General features: G+C 33.3%; 1 long non-coding RNA gene and 1 pseudogene across 1 annotated transcript; one reads left to right on the plus strand and one right to left on the minus strand.

The window, feature by feature from the left end:
* Positions 1 to 1,242: 1,242 nt before the first annotated feature.
* On the minus strand, positions 1,243 to 8,698 carry LOC106449875 (annotated as a pseudogene).
* An 11,036-nt stretch (positions 8,699 to 19,734) lies between these two features.
* On the plus strand, positions 19,735 to 22,795 carry LOC125580977. The gene is made up of 2 exons (XR_007318687.1): positions 19,735 to 21,302; positions 21,900 to 22,795. It is a non-coding gene; the product is annotated as an uncharacterized LOC125580977 (long non-coding RNA).
* The last annotated feature ends 330 nt before the right edge of the window (positions 22,796 to 23,125 follow it).

The raw sequence follows: 23,125 nt of genomic DNA on the forward strand, positions 1-23,125 counted from the left end.
AAAAAAAAAAATATATATATATATATATATATATATATATAAGATTTCAAAATCTAACCCTAAAAATACTAACAATAATACAACATATGTTACCATACTCTAAACCAAAGACTATCATGACTCAATCTACATTCACTCATCTATGTTGAAAATAATTCAATTTCAGTAACACTTAATTTTCATCTTTTAGAAATGTTTATTAATACATAATTTTTACCTTTTCCCTTTGAAAATATTTTTTATAAAATTTATTAATTATTTTTAAGATCTAATCCATGAGAAGACTTCCTCTGGAAGACTCCTGGATGACTTATGGAAGACTTCGATTTAGGCGGGAAACCTAAATTTTTCAAAAATTTAGGCGGGAACCCTAAATTCTACTAAAATTTAGGCGGGATGTGTCGGAAGACTTCTTTTTAAGTCTTCTGTGAGTCTTCCATACCATAAAATCACCCTAAAATCAATTAACTATGCAAAAAAAAACACTTTATTAAACTTAAAAGAAACTTAGAAAGTGTTTAAATCAAGTTATTAAATAGTTATTAAACATATATGAGTCAATTTGAAAAAAAAATGAAGGTAAGATTTCAGAATCAAACCCTAAAGATAAATACAATACTATAACATATGTTACCAAACCCTAAACCAATGACTCATGAGTCAATATACATTCACTCATCTATGTTGAAAATAATTCAGTTTCAGATAAACTAAATTTACATCATTGAGAAATGTTTATTATTACATGATTTCAAATTTTTACCCATCAAAATATTTTTTATAAAATTATTTTTAAGATCTACCGAAAGAGAAAACTTATAAAGAAGTCATCCAATAGAAGACTTATAAAGAAGTCATCCAAGAGAAGACTTCTTCTCTAACGGAGGGTTATAATGGTAAAACTGAATACATCTTTTTTGTTTGTTCATAAGTGGACTGTGTTAATTTCACTAGGCTTTTGGGTTATTTTTGCATTTGATTGAATTTGGGGTACACTTTTGTATTCAAAAAAATGTTTTTAAATGGTTAAATACTTTAAATACGTATACTATTAATATATTTAGTTAATTTAATTAAAGAAATATTTCGATTTTTGGGGTTCGATTTAAAACCAAACCATTTGGATTAATAATTTTTTTAACTAAATGGTTTAGACATATACCGTAGTTTGGTTTGGGTCAATTTGGATTCTGGTCGGTTTAGTTTGGGGTTTTTCCCAATCTACCAATTATTCGAAGAATATTACAATCAACTGTAAACTAAAATAGAATATGGCATGAATACTTTTACATTCTTTCATCCAAAACCGTTTATACGACACATAGATATTGTTTAACAACAACAGAGAAACAGGGTTCTTGATCATAGTTGAGTAATAGAGAAAGAGAGTGTCAACGGTTGGAAAGCTTTAATCTCACAACACAATGAATGAGAGAGATTATCCCATGTGAGTTCATGTAGTACCTGTCTATTTCAGACACGGTACAGTCTAACGATCTGATCGATCTTGGCGCGACAGACCGGACATCCATAGTTCTTGGATTTGATCTCGGTCAAGCAAGACATGCATCCTGCGACATGTCCACACGGGGAGCAAACCGCGTCAGATGGAGCGTCGAGACATATAGAACACTGTCCAGAGCTCCCGTCTTCTTTCTTTTCACCCTCTGCTGAAGCTGGTAGAGGATAAGAAGATGGGACATCAACAGGTGTTGAATCGATTGTTGGGTAATGAATTTGACCTTCCTCTGAGGTTTGTACATCATCATCATCTGTCAATGGAGGAGCTGATGGTGAAGGTTCATGTACAATAACACTTTCATGGCTATTGAGACCCGAGGTGCTTGCTTTCCCTGAGGAAGGAGGTGGAGGTGGTGCAGTTGAGGACCTTGCTTCACCAATGGAGTGGTGATTGGTATTTGGTGTCTCACTCATAAGTGGTGGTGCAGGCGGTATTGGCTGTATATTTAACTACATTAGAGTTTCATTATATAATACAAAGAAGGATGAAAGGAAACATTAATTTGGCTAATAATTTTTTGACAATTACCTGTGGAATTCCTTTACATGCATCACAAAACCACTTAAGCTGTTGTTAGTCCCCTTTAGTGGAGGGGGCAAGTCTAAGATGTGTTTCTGTAGTAAAAGAGAAGAAAAGCTTAACAAATATTTTAAAAAGCAGATAAAATAGAGTGATCTAGGTCACGATGGTAAAAAGTTTCTGATATGAACAAAGGAGGGTTGTTAGCAACTAAACAGTGGGTAGACTTACTCGTAAATACTTGAGGCCAACGCAAACAGTGGCCAACGCAAACAGGGACTATCCACCAGAATATAGTTCAATCATCATTATCCAGTGTTGTAACAATTGTCAGAAGAAACAGATGCGGAAACAGATGAATAAAAACGATGTAACAACGACACAGAGATTTAACGTGGTTCACCAACTTGGCTACGTCCACGGGCAAAGAGAGATCTTATTATTGGAGGCGATATTGAGTTTACAGAGTGCAAGTTCAGGGTTACTTCGAATACAAGATATATATAGTAACATCTCGCATCTAAAACCCTAGACTAAACGGACTCATGGGCTTAAGCCCACGATCAGATGTAACATCCATAATAACTTGATGCAACGCTCTTGATGCAACCAAGTCGGTATGATGTACGTGATGTAACATCCATCGCCTAGATGTAACATCAAGATTCAAGGCATATCAACAATTCTCCACCTTGACTTGAATCCTCTCAATAACAGATGTACCAGATGCACCTTCAAGTGCCAGATGTACCAGATGCGTTTCTCTGCGCCAGATGTACAAGATGCGCCATCAGCGCCAGATGTACAAGATGCACTTTCAAGTGCCAGATGCGCTATTAACGCCAAATGTACCAGATGCGTTCTTCAACGCCAAATGTACCATCGCTCTCTTTGCCTCAGATGTCCCTTCCGACCAGATGTGTTGCTATGACGAACCAGACGCCCTTTAACGGCCAGATGCTCAACTAGAGCCAGACGTTCGTCATCAGCCGGATATCCCAACGGACTGGATGTCCCAACGGACCAGACGCCCCAACGGGCCAGATGTCCCAACAGACCAGATGTCCCAATGGACTAGACGCTCCAATGGGCCGGATGTCCCAACGGACCAGATATCCTTGTGGACCAAATGTCCTTGCAGACCAGATGCCCCCAATGGGCCAGATGTCCTTGCGGACCAGATGTCCATGCGGACCAGATGCCCCAACGAGCCAGATGTCCTTGCGGACCAGAAGCCCCAACGGGCCAGATGTCCTTGCGGACCAGATGCCCCGACGGGCATGATGCCCCAACGGGCCAGATGCCCCAACGGGCTAAACCATATACATGGTGAGATGAACATTTGCAGTGCACAGAATACTGATAGGTTCATCTGAAGACATCACGAACCTTGTCAACACCTCATTAATGTAGGCCTTCTGTGACAAGAACAACTCCTTCTCCCTATCTCTGAAGATCTCCATCCCTAAAATCTTCATTGCTGCAGCCAAATCATTCATCTCAACTTCAAAACCCAGAAGCTCCAGCTTCTCGATGTCACACTTCTCTTCAGTTAACAACATGTCATCCACGTAGAGTACCAAACAGATGAACGTCGCATCCTTCAACTTACTCATGAAGACACATCAATCATAAGGACTTCTGATGTAGCCCAACTTGATTATATAGCTGTCGAATCTCTTGTACCATCCTCTGAGAGACTGCTTAAATCTACAAAGTGACTTCTGAAGCGTACACACATAGTCATCCTTTTCAGGAACTCGACAACCATCTGGCTGAGTCTTGTATATCTCCTCTAGCTCTCCATGAAGATACACTGTCTTCACATCAAATTGCTCAAGCTCCAAGTCCTGACGTGCTACCAGCGTTAGCAACACTCTGATGGACGTATGTCTGACCATCGATGAGAATATCTCATTGTAGTCTACTCCATCTCTCTGACTGAAACTTCTTGCAACAATCCGAGCTTTATACTTAGCTCCTTCTGCCAGTGATGCTCCATCCTTAATCATGAAGACCCACTTGCATGTAACATCCCTTCTCTCTGATGGTAATGTGGCCAGGTCCCATGTATGATTCTTCTGATGAGACTCCACGTCTCTCGTTGCAACATGCCATTTCTCAGATTCGGGACTAGAAACAGCTTCCATGTAAGTAGATGACGCATCCACTTCCTCTGCAACCTGAAGTGCATAACCCACCATATCCTCGAAGCGATATCTCTCTGGTGGCCTGACATCAATCCTTCTTGGTTGATCTTTCAAGATGCTACGCTCCGTAGCATCAAGCGGTTGAATCTTCGTAGACTCCAACTGAATATCTTCTACACCCTCCTCATGATTTTCTGTGTGTGCCTGCACATCGATCACTTCATGATCATCTTGCAGCTCCACCTGTTTATCAGTGCTACCCTTTTCTGCTTCTGAACTGGACCCTGAGCTTCTAACCATAGATGCTTCATCGAAGACACCATTCCTGCTTAGAACCATTCGGTTTTCTGATGGAGACCAGACCATGTATCTCTTGATTCCATCACCGTATCCCATAAACACTATTAAAAGTGAATATTCAGCAGATCTACCAGACCACACCTCAGAAGGTGTCATGCACTCGATGTCTGTGTGGGGAACAATATTTATCAAGTAGTAAGCCGTGATAACTGCTTCAGCCCAAAACCGCTTCTTCAAACCAGCACTCGAGAGCATGCACATCGCTCTCTGTAGCATTATCTGTTTTATCCATTTTGTAACACCATCCCGCTGTGGTGTTCCCCTCTCAGTAAGATGCTTGGCAGATGTTGCATCCTTACAAAACTGTTTGAACTCTTCCGAGCAGAGTTCCAAACCAATATCAGAATGAAGCATATCTTGCTTCGACAGATGTTGCATCCCACGCTCACCCATATGTACAAGCCTCATATGCCATAGCTTAGTCATATCTTTCTCTGGGATCTCTGGCGATGCAACATTTGCTGAACCGGGAACTATTGTACCCTTCAGAAAATACAGAGTACCGTTCATGAAACCCTTCAGAATCACATCAGAACCCCTGTAGACATTCAGAACTCCATCACCACCCGAATATTTAAACCCTCTGCTGTCCAGAAGACTAACGGATATCAAATTTTTGTCATTGATGGAACATGCCTAACCTTGTTCAATGTGCAGAATCTACCATCATGTGTCCTGAGCTTGATTGAGCCGATCCCAACAATCTTGCAGGCAAAGTCATTTGCCATCTTAATCTTGTTGTCAAGTACCTCTGTGTACTCTGAAAACCACTCTCTCTTCGGTGTCATATGGTAGGATGCTCCCGTATCAAAAACCCACACATCAGAAGAGTGTGTGTGTCCTTGCACAACAAGAGCGATGTCGTCGTCAGACTTGGTTTCATCCTCGGCTACTGCAACAGACCCAAACTGCTGCTCCTTCATCTTGGGACAGTCTGATTTCCAATGTCCCTTCTGTTTGCAATAGTTGCAAATATCAGATGCTTTAGGACCTCTTGGAAACGACTTCCTATCTTTTGAAGTCCTTCTGTTCCGATGTCCCTTCACACCACTGACAAACAACCCCGATGCTTGATTGTCTGTCCATGAGCTAGATGCCTTATGGCGCAATTCCCGACTATGAAGCGCCGACCTAACTTCTTCCAGTTTCACTGTATCTTTGCCAACAATGAACGATTGCACGAAGTTCTCGAAGGAGTTCGGCAGAGATACCAACATGATTAGTGACGCGTCTTCATCCTCCACCTTAACATCGATGTTACACAGCTCCAGTAATATCGAATTCAGCTTGTCAAGATGGTCGCGAAGCTCAATACCTTCTTGCATACGCAAGGCGAAGAGGCGTTGCTTCAGAAGTAGCTTATTCGTCAAAGATTTTGTCATGTACAAACTCTCCAACTTCTGCCACAAACTAGCAGCCGTTTTCCCATCCGACACTTCGATGATAATCTCGTCTGCTAGACACAACAAAATTGTTGAGAACGCTTTCTCTTCCAGAGCCTCCAAATCAGCTGCATCAGATTTCTTCTCTGACAATGGTCCCTAGATGCCTTGTTGCTTCAGCAACGTCTGCATCTTAATCTGCCAAAGACTACAGCTATTTCTCTCATCAAACTTGTCGATCTTCGCGATTATTCCAGACATCTTCTCACCAGATCACAAACTCCGAGCTCTGATACCAGTTTGTTGTAACGAACGTGAGAAGGAACAGATGCGGAAACAGATGAATAAAAGCGATGTAACTACGACACAGATATTTAACGTGGTTCACCCCTAGGGCTACGTCCACGGACAAACAGAGATCTTATTATTGGAGGCGATATTGAGCTTACAGAGTGCAAGTTCAGGGTTACTTCGAATACAAGATATATATAGTAACATCTCGTATCTAAAACCCTAGACTAAACGGACTCATGAGCTTAAGCCCACGATCAGATGTAACATCCATAATAACTTAATGCAACGCTCTTGATGCAACCGAGTCGGTATGATGTACGTGATGTAACATCCATCGCCTAGATGTAACATCCAGATTCAAGGCATGTCAACATCAAGAGGTTGCATGTCAACAACATATAAAAAAGTACAGCAAGAAATTACTTGTGGAGTCGTCAACAGTGATCATCACTGAAATATCAGCCTCGTTCGTTATTGGTTCCTCCAAGTTTGCTTTCCACAACGGCATCACTGTCCGTGGCTGGTCATCCTGTTTACCACTCAAAACACATAAAAAGTAAAACGTCCTGAACTTGTTCTCTCAATTGTTAATATTAATGATCATTACCAGCCTATGATCATATACAGCCACCTCCAACTTCAAAGGCTCTGCAGGGTTTCTTGAACCAGTTGGTACGACGACCACCCATCTGCAAATCATTAAGCTTTAGAGATGTTTCACAGCCATGTGCAAAAGAAACGGATTTTCAGAGTTAACTGCACGTATGAGCGAAGACAGATGCTAAAAGCGACGTATAACGGATGCTCACCCTTTGTCTACACGAAGCAGAGAATGACCGGAATATAAATCAAGATCGGCAGGGCCGCAAAACTGATACATATAACCAGAGAACAAGCAGATGTGTCTCTACAAACCCAAAATAGTTAACAATCCACAAAACAATCATATCCATCACTTACAAGTCAGCAACAACAAACGAACATACCTCAATAGCACCCACGACATAACCAAACCCTTTGTCTCTAGCGACCTCAAGTGGTGTCTGACAATCATCATTGAGAACAAGTGGATTTGCTGCCAAAAGCATCAGATAAATATAGGATATCAAACTCATAGTCAACAAGCTGTATGTAAGAGATGAGAGCAAACACTTACCACCATGTGAAAGAAGCAACTCAACAGTGGGCACATTACCATTTTTAGCAGCATGGTGCAGAGGAGTCCCTGCATGGCGACCTGATAACCAACAAGAGAGACCACATTAGCTTATAACTCAAAGTTCTTTCTGATGCTAAGTAACTCTTTCAGTACCTGAACGAGAAGCATTAACATTGGCGCCTAACTCGATCAAAGTCTTGTCTACATCACAAAGCTCGTACTTCCTGCATGCCATGATCAAAGGCGTTCTGCTTTTTCTATCCATCCACTACAATCCAAAATAACACAAAATTACCCAAAATCCTAATTTACGAGAAATTCAAACAACCAGTCAATCAAATAACGATATTGAACCTCGAGGTCTGCTCCTTCACGAATAAGAGCTAGAATGCCTTCAGAATTACCGTCGCGCACTTGCTGAGACACCAATTTGCCTTTCGATTGCTGTAGCCCCATTGTTCCTTCGATGATTATCAAAACCAGAAGTTATTTGGGCCAAGTTGCTCGTTGATATCTGAACTATGTATTTGATGGGTCTTGATGAAAGATATCATTCCTGTCTTGGAAGAAAGACAGGTCAGTTCAGAGTCAAGACTTTGACTTTAAATGATGACCAAAGGAACAAGAAAAACATTACTTTCTTTAACATTTTTTCAACATATTTTACCATTTATGAAAAATAGTTTTTTTTTTTTTTATTTCTACTCATTTCTTTTATTATAGAGAATTATAAAACAATTTTTTCCTCATTAATTTTGATAAGGAATTATCATTCCTACACTTTTATTTCTACTCAGTCCTTTTCTATTGATTCTTTGTGTTCTTGTGATGGTTATTATCAGCTAGACCCTTTGTATTATACGTTTCCACGTAGTTTGCTGAATTTTGTTAAATAGTCCATATATCATAAGATTATTTCAACTTTGTACCCACTAATTATTTTTGAAAAGATTAATCCTTTTTTTTTTATGTGTGTGTATTTGTTTTACGTGAAACAAAAGATGAGAGAACCGCAAACATGATTTACAAGTTCGCATTAGAGCATATCTAACCTATAAAATTATTATAGTGTCAAGATTACACTGTTTTAATGTGATTTCAACACTAAAAACTTTTTCATCTTGAATCCAACTCCAAAACACTATTTTAGTGTGATTTTCACAATAAACCTCTCCAATCCAACCCTAAAAGTTACACCATTTTAGTGCAACACTATAATTTCACACCAAATTTGGTGTAAAAATATAGTGTCACACTAAAATTGTGTAACTTTTAGTGTTGGATTGGAGATGTTACGCTAAAATAGTTTGAAAATCACACTAAAATAATATTGTGGATTTGGGTTGGAGATCCTTACGTTAGGTAAAAAACCATTATTGTTTTCTAATGGTCCAGACTTTTGCTCTATGCCACAATGCTATTAATGAGTCAACTATGTTTGCCAGTAACAATTAATGGTCAAAAAAGGTTTTGCAAGAACTGATGTGTGCTTTAAAACAGTATACGTTTTTAGCAAGAAAGCTGCTCGCAAACTTGTCTTATCCGAGAGCAATCTTGGCGAATTCCCCAAAAGTCACAGTTCATCTGCAAACCATGTCACAACAAAATTTTAACCTTTTTCAAGTTCATATAAGAAACTTTACAACAGTTTTGCAACTCCAAAGTGTGTAAAAAATCATTTATATGTAATGAAGGCCATGGTGATATATTCTTTCTCTTGAGAAGCAATGGCTCATCTGAAAAAAGTGCCAAGTATTAAATCGCGCTGCATTGTCTCATCTTGGAGGAGATTCTTGATGGGTAAGTTAACTGCAAACCATATTTGTTTTTTATGAGACATTGTAGTTATCCTTCAAACAAGTTGTATTTATAATATATCTTTACTATTATTTATAAAATGACTTTTCGCATTCGAACTCTCACCTTAAAAGTTAAAACGGTTAAAGTCAATAATATTATTAATTTATACTATTCATTATACATAATTTAAGTTGTTAAAGGATCTTATATGCAATTTAAGGTTATGCTTTCTTTTTAAGTCATCAAAGTATAAGATAATTTTGGTCAGTTTAGGCGTATTTTTTTTTATCTTTATTCGTTATTATCCTCAAAAACTTCAAAAGCTATAAACTTTCTAATATCTAAATAAAATTCTTCTTATTCAGTGCAAAATATGTCTTATCTTCGAATGAAGCCAGCTACTTTAATCTTTATTGATGATATTATAACCAGGAAACAATAGATACAAATTAAAGGTGCAGGTTATGAATTGTGGAAGCTATGGAGATCAAAAAGGTTGGTTCCATTGAGATGGTTTGGAGTACACTAGGAAATCACATTTGATGATATATATATACCTTTAAATAATTTTTTTAATAATTTAAGATATAATGAAGAATGAACTTTTTACCAATAATATTAGATTTATATATTATATTAGCTAATTGATTATAAAATAATATAATAAAATTATCAAAAATAAAAACTTATATTTTTTATAAAAAGATAATTCTTATATATATTGTGTTTTTATATATAATTGAGTTTTTTCTTATAAAATCAAATTTTCTATTATAAAATTTTATAATTAAGATATAAAACAATTTATAATTAAATGTTATTCAAATAAAAAAATTTGTATAAAGATAATTTTTAAAATATATCTAATACAGTAAAAACTCTGTAAATTAATAATGTTGGGACTATAGTATTTTATTAGTTTATAGAGTTATTAATTTACAAAAATTTCCTTTTATAGATTTTTGTATTTTAAGATTTTTTTTTCTAAAATACGAAAATATTTGAATTTGGTGTATATACATCAATTATTTTTGGGTTTTTTTTTTGAAATGTGACTCAAAATTTGAAGTCAAACACAAAATGATCCATGCTTTTTTAAAATTTTCATTTGTCATATTCACCATAAAAATTTGAGTTATTCACTGAAATGCCATTATTATTTTTTTCTTCGAAAATTAGTGTTATACTCATTCATCCTCATATTCCTTATTCATTTACAACATTGTCATTGTCATCAAAACACCAACCACCATGAACAACTAATTTCAAGCTTTAAATGCACCTAAAATCAACATATACATCTTCATATCCTCATTTTTACACACAAACCATTTTTTTCTTTAATTATCTCTTATTTCATCCAAAAATCCCAAATTTTTCATTTCAAAAACTATAAGCTTATTAGATTTACTCAAGTTCATGATTCATCGTCAAGAACGGGCGAATAACTTCCATTAAGAAGTTGCGTGTGCTTGTAAAAGCTAAACATGAATTTCACAAGATCTAAAAATGATATTTGAATTTTTTCGGATCTGTTTCGTGAAGAAGTCTTCTTTGAAAGTCTTCTCCAAAGAGAACACTTCTGGTAAATTCATATGTTAGTTTTGCAATTGAATTTTTGTGTGTTTTTTAGAGAAGTCTTCTAAATTTTCTAGAATTCTTCTAAATTTTCTTTGTCAACAAAAAAAACGAGAAGACTTCTTGAGAAAACTTATCAAGAAGTCTTCTATAAAAACTCAAATTTTTGACAAACTTCGTTCAATTGCAAAACTAACTTGTTTATCCGAGAAAACTTCTCAGGAAGTCTTGGAGAAGATTTCTCGGGAAGTCTTCTTTACTGTTAGATGAAGTCTTCTCACTTTCACAAGAAGTCTGTGTAGGTTAGATTTGCAATTGACAATTAATTGTAAAAACTTTAATATTAATGAGAAGCAGTCTTCTTAAGAAGTCTTCTCGAATTGTATTCCGGGTTTTTGGTATGAGTGTCAAAATGAGCTAGCTCGCTCAACTCAGCTCAGCTCATACTGAGCTCGGATCTTTCATGAGCTAGCTCAGCTCGGCTCGGCTCATTTATTATATGACTTTTAAACTCAAACTCAGATCATATAGATCATGAGTTAAACGAGCTAACTCATGATCTAATATAAAAATAATAATACAAATATTCATAAAATAAATTTTTTAATAAATTCTATGATATTTTTTTAAAAAAATTTAAATATTCAAAAATCCAAAACATTAATATTAAATACTAAATAAAAACATTAATATAAGAGAACTATGAGTAATATATAAATTATATCTTAGGAATAGTTTTTTTTTTTACTTTTTAATTTAAAGATAGATATACATGAGATGATGAATGATGCAAATATTTACATTTTCTATTATATCTAAAAAGATTTGTTTTACATTTTAATTCTAGAAGATAAATATGATTAATATAAAATTATCTTTTTAACCTAAGAAAAATAGAAGTTATCTATTATATATATATATATATATATTGAAGTATAAAAATGACCAAGCACATGAGTTGGCTCACGTTCATTAAAGATCGTTTATATAACTCGTGATCTAATTTAAATTCGCTCATTAAACTCATTTATGAAATGAGTGAAAAATAGAACACGTGCTCATGAAAAATCGAGTCGAGCTGAGCTAGCTTATGAGCTATATAACTCATTTTGACACCCCTAATTTTTGGTCGAACCTTTGGGTACGAGAGAAGACTTCTCTGAAAAAGCCAGATAAAGTCTCCTGACGGAAATTCTAAAGAAATCTTCTCTGAAAAAGTCAGATAAAGTCAATTGCAAAAGTAACTTACGCAGAGTTCTTACTACAGTGAGAAGACTTCATGTGAACGTGAGAAGACTTCTAAGAAAACAGTTAAATATCTGCAGAACTTTTGTCAATTGCAAAACTAACATGTTTACGAGAGAAGACTTCTCTAGTATTTTCGAAAATTTTTCAAATTCAAAAGTAAGGCAACATTTACAAAGGAAGACTTCCCAAGATATATGTTGTAGAGTATACTTCTCTAGAAGTCTTCCTTTGTAAACTTGCAATTGCAAAAATGACCTAAATGGAAGACTTCCGTAGAAGTCTTCTACGTTAATGTTTAATAATTAAACTTTCATTTTCTCTGAAAATAAAAATATTTTCTTATTAATTCATGTATAGTCAATATTGGTGCTCCTGAATGAAATTAATAACTTATTTGGTAATAATTATGAGATTTCAAATATTCTTGTTTACTAATGTTTTTAGCTAATCCGAGAAATTTTTTTAAGAAGTCTTTTAAGAGAAGACTTCTGGAGAAATCTTCTACGTTAGATTCTCAAAAGTGTTAAGTAACTTCAAGGTATGTTTTTTAACTTTCAAAACTGTTAAGTAACTTTAAGAATATCAAGTCATGTTTTTTAATGTGTCTTTTTATATCATAAGATATAATTTTTAACTTTCATCTAATTTAAAATTGGGAAATTGCCACAAATACCATATTCATAGTACCACTTTTAATGTTTACTCTAACTACTTTTACCCTCACTTTTAATGAAGAGTAAAAGATATTTATATCCATAGGATTAACTAATATAGATTTAGGGTTTAGAGTTCAGGGATGGGATAGAGTTTTCGGAATGTAAAATTTAGGATTCTAATAAATATATAAATACATACTTAAAAAAATTTTAAAAACAGTTTCAAATATAATTTCGATTTTCAAAAAGAAATTTTGAAAAAAAAAATTGAATAAAAAAAATTCAAAAAAAATTATAAAGAGTTCGAATTTGAAAAAGCATAATTCAAAAATATATAAATTATAAAGAGTTCGAATTTGAAAAAGTATAATTCAAAAAAAATAAAAAAATTATTATTTTTTATTTATTTAAATAATTATTTATTATGGTACCATGAAAGAAGGTATTTTTGAAAATGTCTTTTTAGTGATGGTAAAGATGAATAATGGTACCATGAAAGTGGTAAACATGAAATTCCCCCTTTAAAATTTCACTTTTCGCTTAACATTCAATTTTGATCTTTTGTGAATTTGATTAAGTTTTTCTGAGAAGTCTTCTCTCTTAGTTTTAGTAAATTTCACGAAGTTTTTGTGTTTTTGTGTTGTTGTGTTTTGTTAAGTGGGTAGAATGGTTAAAATATTTTCTTGGTTTGTTGTATCAATAACTTCAATAATGTCAAGTACTTTTGGAAAAACATAAACATATTAATCAAATTCTTTTGATTCACATTTCGCCAAGTTTACAAAAGAATTCACAGCTAAAGTACACATACAAATCATAAAACAGACCATAAACAAAACTATTACACATGGAGCTAGATATCATTCCTCAACGTAGATAATCTTGGACTCCACTTGACATCATCCCTTTGTACCACTTTGGAAGAAGACTTCTTGAAGACTTCCCAGCATAAAATACATTAGAAGACTTCCCAAGAAGTCTTCCGAGAGTCTTCTGAGAGTCTTCCGGGAAGTCTTCCAAAGTCTTCTGAGAAGTCTTCAAAAGTCTCCTAGAATAAAATGCATTAGAATTTCAAGAGTCTTCTGAAAACCTTACAAGAGTCTTTTGAGAAGTCTTCCAAAGTCTTCTTTGTAAGTCTTCTCACATGGAGGGTTATAATGGTAAAATCCAATACATGTTTTTTGTTTGGTTATAAAGAGGTTGTTGTAATTTCACTAGTCTTTTGGGTTATTTTTGCTTTGATTGAATTTGGGGTACACCTTTATATTCAAAATCAAGCTTTGAGTAATTTTTTGGCACTTTTCTGATAATATTTTTGGAATTTGACAATCATATTGGTTTGATTATAGTATTTGATGTATATAAAATATGTTTTATAAAATTTAAATATAATTTTCAATATAATTTTACTAAATCTCATCAAAATATATTAAATCTTATGACAACATAAAGATAATTCCAATATAAACAAAATTAAAATTAAAAATAGAATAGCTTGTATAAAATGTACATACATATAAATTACTAATTTATAATTTTGATGAGACCATATGTTTACATAGGATTCTTACCGGTAGTCATGATGGCAGAGCAGATGACTGCAGGGCTCCAAGAAGGATAACGGGTTTTGAGAAGACCGGCAATGCGGATGACTGCAGGGCTCCAAAAAAGATAACGGTTTTTGAGAAGACCGGCAATGACAGAGACATGAGGACAAGACATGGAGGTTCCTGATACAGCATTGAACAGAAGACGCCGAGCATTGAACTTTTCGTTGTTGGAGATACTGCTCCAGTGTAGGCAGCGACCACACTCACACCAGGCGCAGTAATATCCGGCTTCAGGATCTCGGGAGCCACCGAGCTAGGACCCTTAGACAAGAAGGCAGCCATTACAGGCGCTGGTTTTGTTCCCAAAACTGTCCTTGAAGGAGTTATATGCGCAATCGGCTTCCTACATCCATAAACAATGATTGTTTCTTTTATTACCTTTAGACAAGTCACGTTTGAGTTAAGTGACTGAATAATATAATCCTCTTACTTGGTTTGGCTGATATATCTTGACAGGGCAAGGCTGTCCTTAAAACTGATCTGTGTGGCAGGGAGGACATGCGGATCAGCGGTTAGATCATTCCCGGTGACATTAGTATTCTCTAGAACCATCCCTACACGGCGAAGCCACATTATAGGGTCTGGGTGCACGTGCACCCACAGTTATATTAAAATTAAAAATTTTGCATGTAAAAACAGTTAGGTTTGGTTAGCTCATGTGGTAAAAGGTCACATATGCACCCTCACTTTCTCAGGTTCGATGCTTGCGAAAAGCCTTTTTATCTTTTACTTGCAATAGTGCACCCAATACTTATGGTCTAGATGCGCCCCACCACCAGCTATAGACACGGCTCGTCCCTTTTCCACTCTCCCGTGAACAAATAGGAAAGAAATAGAAAATAATAAAATTATAGGAATAACGAGGAATGGTAAAATTTCTTAGGAATGTCAAGGAAAGCATTGTTCCTCTTCATTCATACCCTAAGACACACTAATATCATTCCCTTTGCCTTTTGCAGGTCAAGCGATCCTATTTTTCACAATTGTCTGCAAAAAGAGATGATACAAATTAAGTCAACACTGGTCATAAAAAAGTCAATCATATAAATAAGTTTCTTTTTTAAGAACATAAACCATTATATTGGTTTTAATGTTTTGTATTACGTTTTGTCATATATAGTTATTTAGTTATTTTTGATACAAATATCCGAATCCATTTCAGATACTTTGGTTATTTGGATATTTTTATGTTCCTATACATCAGAACCGAACCATGTAAACCCAAGAGGACCCAACTCGAAACCTACACATAAATTTACAATATCCAAGCGGAGCTTAATTTCAAAACTCATGAAGAATCTGATACCCAAAAAAATAACCAGTACCTGAATGGGTACCTAAATGTTCATGCCTAAATGATTTTGTAAACAAATAAAAAACTCTTTCTATGTGTTTGGTTAAATTAAGTGAAATAGAAAGAGTTTTCTTATCTAGTAAAATAGTTATATAGTGTGAAAAATCAAGTGACAATATATGTAATACGTTTTTATTATTTTGATTTAAGTTATTATTTTGTTCACATAAACTATATATTTGAATTATATGTTTTGTTCGTAGTTTTTCACCGATTAAAATTAAGATAAAAATAGTAAAACAAACTAAACCAAAATTTTAACCATATGCAAAACCCGATTATTTTACATTTTGATTTTTATAATTGGTTCAAAGTTAATGTTAAGTGTTAACTAATAAATAAAAATCTGCACTATTATTATTATGCTAATATAATTAATGATGTGATATATTGTTAAGATAATATAATTAATGAAGTTTCTAAATTGAGTAAAAAATGTAATGATAAATGTAATAACTTGTTGAAAAATATGTTCGTTCTATTTGTACTTCAGTTTTAACAGAATAAATATATGAAATTCTTCACAGCATAAATATGTAATGGTTGTACAAACATGCATTCATATGGGTGTTTATTTCTATTTGTATTATATATTTATGATAGTTCAACGTTTTTTAATTTTCTGTAATTTTTTAGTTGCTCATATTGTGATTGGATACTAAACTAATCAAAATCATATGTTACATAACATATTCCTCAATTAGTAGTTTTAATTGCATTAACCATTTTTGATGTATTTATTTATAAATTAAAACACCAATTAGTATGTTTCTGTGTATTAATAAATTTCTATTTCCAAATTAATTATTTTATGCCAAATAAAAATGTGGGGGGGGGGGGGGATTTCATGTTTACCACTTTCATGGTATCATTATTCATCTTTACCACCACTAAAGAGATACTTTCAAAAATAAATTTTTCATTAAGTGGCAAAATATTCTTATACCTTGTTCTCTATATATATAATAAATTAAAAAAATTAAAAAATTAAAAATATTTTTTCTTTTGTTTTTGAATTATACTTTTTTCAAATTCGAGCTTTTTATAAATTTATTTTTTGAATTTCTTTTTTGAATTTATTTTTCAAAATTTATATTTTAAAATTTATATTTTTTTAATTACTTATTTATATATTTATTAGAATCCTAAATTTCACATTCCAAAAATCCTACCCCACTCGTCAATTCTAAACATTAAGTTTATATTAGTTAACCCTAGGGGTATTAATAACGTTTAGTGTAAACATGAAAAATGGTAATATGAATGTGGTATTTGTAACAATTTTCCAATAAAAATTCACTTATATTTTAATAAAATAGATAGATATGTCTCTGATAATTCAAATACATATATGCGAATAATATTAATCATCAAATTATTAACATATATTTAAAAATAAATATATATTTTTTTTATAAAATATATATAGTTTATATTTTTATGTGAAATAAAATAATAATATACTTGAATATATAATAGTTAAAGTTTTTATGTCGCATTTTAAATAAATATGTTTAATTTTATTGTAAAAATTTATTAGAGAATATTTAGGTTAGAAAATAATGGTAAGTTTTGTTAGAGAATAATGGTAAATTTGATTAGATATTAACTGAACAAAATAAATGGTTTATAGTTAATTAGTTAATAATTATTAAATGCAGTGGCAAAAGTTGCTAAGTATTACGGTGAAGTAATGGTTAGTTTCAAAAAGTATTCCAGTTTTAATAATATAGATAAATTATCGCGCCGTAACTCATCTTTTCTTGATATTTTGACGTCTCTGCAACTCATAAGTCACAAGATTCACGTAAAGGTATTGTCTTTGTCTGCTTCTCATTTTATTTAAATATTATTTCATGATCACTTGTGTTGTTGAAGACTTAAATAATTGAGACATTAACATATGTGAAATTTGTATAGACTTATAAAACAACAAAACACTTAACTTATTCTTCCTTCTTATTCATCGAGCAAATCAAAACTTAGTTTATATGATCATTTTTTCTTGCTTATGGTTTACGCTTCATTTGTTTAAATCCCAACGATCTAGAGTAATAAAGACCTGGTGTTTAAATGTGCATTTTCGCATTGATTTTAGATCTAAGCTATTAAATTAATTTATTATCTTTTAATCCAATCAAACCGATCGAATCCGGTCAAACCACAGTGACCCATGACCCAACACAATTCCGGTTAACTAGCCGGTTCGGTTTTAAAAAAAACTTATTTAAATAGGTTTGGGTGTTCGGATACCTGTTCAGGTTTAGACTAAGTTTTTTAGGTTTTCAGATATTTTGGTATAGGGGTCCAGAGTCCATTAAGGTATTTTTATATTTCAGTTGGGTTCAGATAATTTTAGTTTTGGTTTGGTTATTTTGAGCCGGGTTCAGATTTTTTAGATTTCAAAAACCCCTCAAATTCTTCACTGCTCAAGTTTCGGCTACCATAAACTTAATTGATTTTTTTTAGTTTTAATAGGTTGGGAGATTACAAGATTTGTAAACAAAAAATAGAAAGACACTGATCTAGAAATTGTTTCGATAATTTAATTGTAACTTTTTTTATTGCATGAAATAAGAAGTTTGATATTCATTTTAACAAGTAACAAATCAATTTATCAGTAACTATATGGCAACGTCACTATAAATATTTTGAATAAAATAAAGTAAACTAGGAATATAGAAACATAAGTATACATATGTTCGATTAACTTCAGGTATCGTTCGGGTTTGGATATTATCTGTTTGGATTCGGATATCCACTCAATACATGTTTGGGTATTATGCTACTTTGGTTTGGACTTCGATTTAAGTTTTTCCTATTGGGTAAAATGTCCTTGCCTACCTTTAAAAATATATACTATAGTTTGGTTTGAATTGATTTTGGATTCAGATTTTTTCCCCACTTACCAATTATTCTAAGAATATTAAATATACTCCAATACTAGGTATTTTGTCCGCACTTACATGTTTAATTATTTTACGAAAAAGTGTAAATAGATCTATTATAAATTCAAAAACCATTAGAATAAATTATTTTTATGCTTTTGAAATATTTTATATATATGATAAAGTTTTTTATTTTAAGAAAATAAATTTTATTCCGTAAAATAAACTTGAAAACATTCATATATACAAGGATTTATAATTATTTTAAAAATATTATGATGTAAATATTTTTGGATAACATAATACAAAATATTTTTAGATAATTGATGTATAACATTTTTAGGATCAAAAACACAGGGACCAATCCTGAAAATACGTAGAAGTTGGCCATGGCTGGATTATGAGCTTTTAAGCGCTCAAGATGAAGAAGATGGAATGCTCGACCCGTCCTGTTCGGTCCTTCCTGCCAACCCAAGCATCAGACCGAGAGTTCTAATCGATCGACGAGCACAAATGTGGCTTCATCTCCCTCGATCTGAGTTTGAGCTTTGGTTCGTGAGGAACAAAGCGACCGATGGATGAAGATTCGAATGCTCGACGAAGGAAAACGACCGATGGGTCGAAACAGAGCATGCTCGATTCAACGCTCTCGGACTGTGACGGCTAGAACGGCCGGGACGAGCGCTGTTTAAAGGCGGAGACGACTCAGGGTGGTGGTTCCGGTGGAGAAGAAGACCCGAGCAGTTGCGGTGGAGCGACGGAGGAGCACGAGCTGCGTGTAGCAGAGACGCAGACGAAGCTCGAGAGACGCGAAGAAGAAGAAACGCCAAACGCGATTACGAATCGCGCGTTTCATAAACGCAGTCGCAGAAAAATAGCGTTTAGCGATTGAAACCCTATTTTTAATAAGTTATTCTTGGGTTCTCCCTCTGAACCTTTAGATTTACCAACCAATAGAATTTCATTATTTCAAATTCTATATATTTTTTAAAAAAAAACAAAATATTATTGAGTTATATTATGTTTTTAAAATAAAAAAAAATATAAAAAAAAGTAATTATAGGATTAAAAAATATATATTTTTAACATCGTCGGTAAAACACTAAACTCTAAATCATAATTCCTAAACCCTAAACCTTTGGATAAACCCTAAACTTTTGGATAAATCCTAAACCCTAAATCTTAAATCCTAAACCCTAAACCCTAAATCTTAAACCTCTTAGTATTTTAGTGTTTAGTGATTTTGATTTAGAGTTTATAGTTTACCCAAGGGTTTAGGATTTTGTGATCTAGGAAGGAACTTGTTTAATTATGTGATCTAGACTTAAAAAAATCTTTTGATTAAAAGCTTGCCACTAGATTAGATCTTAGTCACTTGAAATCAAACACATAACCCCATAAATCCTATTTTCTCTTATTGATTGAAAGTTTTAGTTATTGTTCTGTCTTTCTCAGTTATTTGATTACTATCACTCTACTACTTTTGCACTTAGATTAAGCATTCACTGTATTCTCATTCTTTCAAAATGACTTAGAATTGGATTGACACTCTATCTATATTACTTTGATATTCTGATCCTAAAAAGTCCATATTAATAATGATGATGATCAAATTAATAAAATATGTTTTTAATTTATGCGTAATTGTATATTAACAAATTTAATCTAATTCTTTGTTAAGAGTAATACAGATTTTAAACACTCTAAATTTTAACGTGAGAACAGAAAAATCACTTTACAAATAATAAAATAAATATTTGTGAATTATTTGCCAATTTTTCAGAAATTATCACAATAAATAATTTTGATTTTCCTAAAAAAATTATCTTAAAAGATATATTGTTCATTCTAACTTATCTGATCGATTTAGTATTACTAAACCAAATATGGTATAAACATATATATAATATTTTAATATTGCTAAAGTAAATATAATATAAATTTAATTATGATATTATTGTTGGAATTTTCTTAATTATCTTCTAGATAATGATAAATTATTATCTAAATCACTAATAATATTTTTTAAGATTAATAATTAGATATAAAATATGACTAAACCTAAAATTATGGAAAATATGAAAAATCATCAAATTTACTTCTCAAATAATAATAGTACTAGGTGATAATCCGCACCTTGAATGGAGTGAATACCTAAAATAATGACATGTCTGTAATTTAAAATCAGTTATTTATTTGCATTTTTTTCGTTTTTTTCTCTACGTATAAGAATATGTTTAAAATTTAATAAATCATAAAAAAGACACAAAATCTTACAATACTAAAATGACTTAATGCTCAGCTATCAGCATGTCCACGTCACCTTAAAAATTCCACCAAACATATTTCATTTGTTTTGCCAGACAAGCTAAGCCAAAAAAGAAAAAAAATCTCTGCACCCTAATTGGCTATGCGTTTTCCTCTTCGTCTCTCTTGCTTCCATAAGAAACAAAGCATCACCCTCCGTTACACATCGCCGGAATCACTCACCTTCCTCTGTTATTGCCATCTACCATTTAGGAACAATAATGTATCGAACCGTCTTCAACTTCTCCTCTCTCTCCAACCTAACTTTATAAACGAATGGCGAGATTGATTTAATTTTAAGTGGTTTGCCTAAGCTACTTTGATCGAGAAATTGTCTTGGATCATAATTGGTGAAGAGCGAGAGAGAAGTTAAATCTCTGTAATCGTCAGTGTTTTGTTAGACGATGCCGTTGAGGATGAAGATCCAGTCAATCAATATCAATTCACATGTACTCGACCGGCTGCACCATGCTGAGTAAGTTAATATAAGTCTCATCCCGATAACATTTCTGAAAAGTGTTGTTAAAAACTCAGATATCAATTCATTTGACATTTGTTTTTATCACCTTTTGATGGGCAAAGGTGCCTGCCTCTTTGACTGCCGAAAGCTCTATCGAATTAGATCTTCTCTCTGTTTCTCTGCCTGCAAAACTCAATCATAGAGAGTTTGGTTCAGTACCGTAGTGTCTTTGTTCGTTTAGTTTATTGGTTTTAGATGGATGTCATTGATGGTTTCTCCCTCATGGCAATATAGAACTCAACCACAGATCAGCTACAAAGCCACTACCAAAAGTCCCTTCTCCTTACCTCTGTCTTCCTCTAATGAGCATTGCCAAGATCGCTCAGTCAGTAAACCTTTTACCTAATATGATCAGGCAACTCTGAGATCTGATATTTTGGTTTGTTTGCGGATTTCAAAGAATGCGGCTGGCGGGGAAATGATTTCTAATTCCATGGGACCATGTAGTGACCCTTGCGCCATTTGTTTGGAAATAAAATGGAACCTATCGATTCTTCTCTACTGACCTTAATTAGAACACTGAATTGATTGTGTGTCTGCGTGACATAACAGGATGTGGTCATGAGTTCTGCACAAAATGTGCGTTATACCTAAGCACCACAAACATAACAACGTCAAAGACATCACAAGCAACACACACCAGGCTCAGTCCCATGCCCTCTCCGTCGCTACAGCATTGTCTCTTTCACCAAACTTTCCCATACAACAACAACAAGAACAGCAATATCATCAAGAACAAGTATGCCGAATGCAGCCACGGACGTATACCACAAGTTGTTCCTAAAAATAACTCGAATAAATAGTCAATGGAAACTCCTTCAGAAGCTTTTGTGGCTTCTACTCTATACGAAGTTGAAGGGGATAGAGTTGGTGTACCTCTTTTGAGTGGGCTATATGAGGTACCATCGTTCCTTCCAGTGTTTTAAAAATTTCATGTAAATGTTAACATTTTGAACCTTTAGAGTCCTTATATCCAATGTATATTTCTGTTCTGACCAAGGAACCAGAATGCTATTCGTGAACTTGGTGAGGAGACATTGTTTCCCGTGTTCTGAAATGGATATAAACTACAAAAGAACCTAAATTTTTGGCTGTTGCGTAATACCGTTTTAAGTTTTACATTTTAAGATTCGTAAAGAGTCTAAGTTATGTTTGTTTTTATGTTATGTGCTCTATGTCGCTCTCTCTCTTTTGTTGCTGAGAATTCATGTACTGATGTCGATAACGTATAGACCAGTTTTGTTTGGATTATTTTTCACACCCAGATTATAAGCGGAAGAAAGTTTCAACCCTCTAGGCTTCTTGCAGGTTCTTTGGAAGCTTGCCTTAAGATCGATCTCTCTCTGCTCCCCACTCCTACGAATTTTTCAATGTTCGATTATTGTTACAAGCAAAAACAATGTATATGCTTATTATATATATGTTGATAAAAAAATATGCTTATTATATATATGTTCTCGAAATTGTTACACCTGAGGAAAAATTTCATGTTTACCACTTTCATGGTACCATTTTTCATCTTTACCACCATTAAAAAGATATTTACAAAAATACATTCTTCATTAAGTGGCAAAAAAACTCTTATACCCTTGTTCTCTATATATATAATAAATCTTTATTTAAATAAATAAAAAATAAAAATATGTTTTCGAATTATACTTTTTTAAATTCGAATTTTTTTATAAATTTTTTCTTTTCGAATTTTTTTTTTATTTTTTTTGAATTTTATTTTTGAAAATCGAAAATTATGTTTAAAACTATTTTTAAATTTTTTTAAA

This window comes from Brassica napus, chromosome C1, assembly GCF_020379485.1.
Source record: "Brassica napus cultivar Da-Ae chromosome C1, Da-Ae, whole genome shotgun sequence".
Classification (NCBI taxonomy): domain Eukaryota; kingdom Viridiplantae; phylum Streptophyta; class Magnoliopsida; order Brassicales; family Brassicaceae; genus Brassica; species Brassica napus.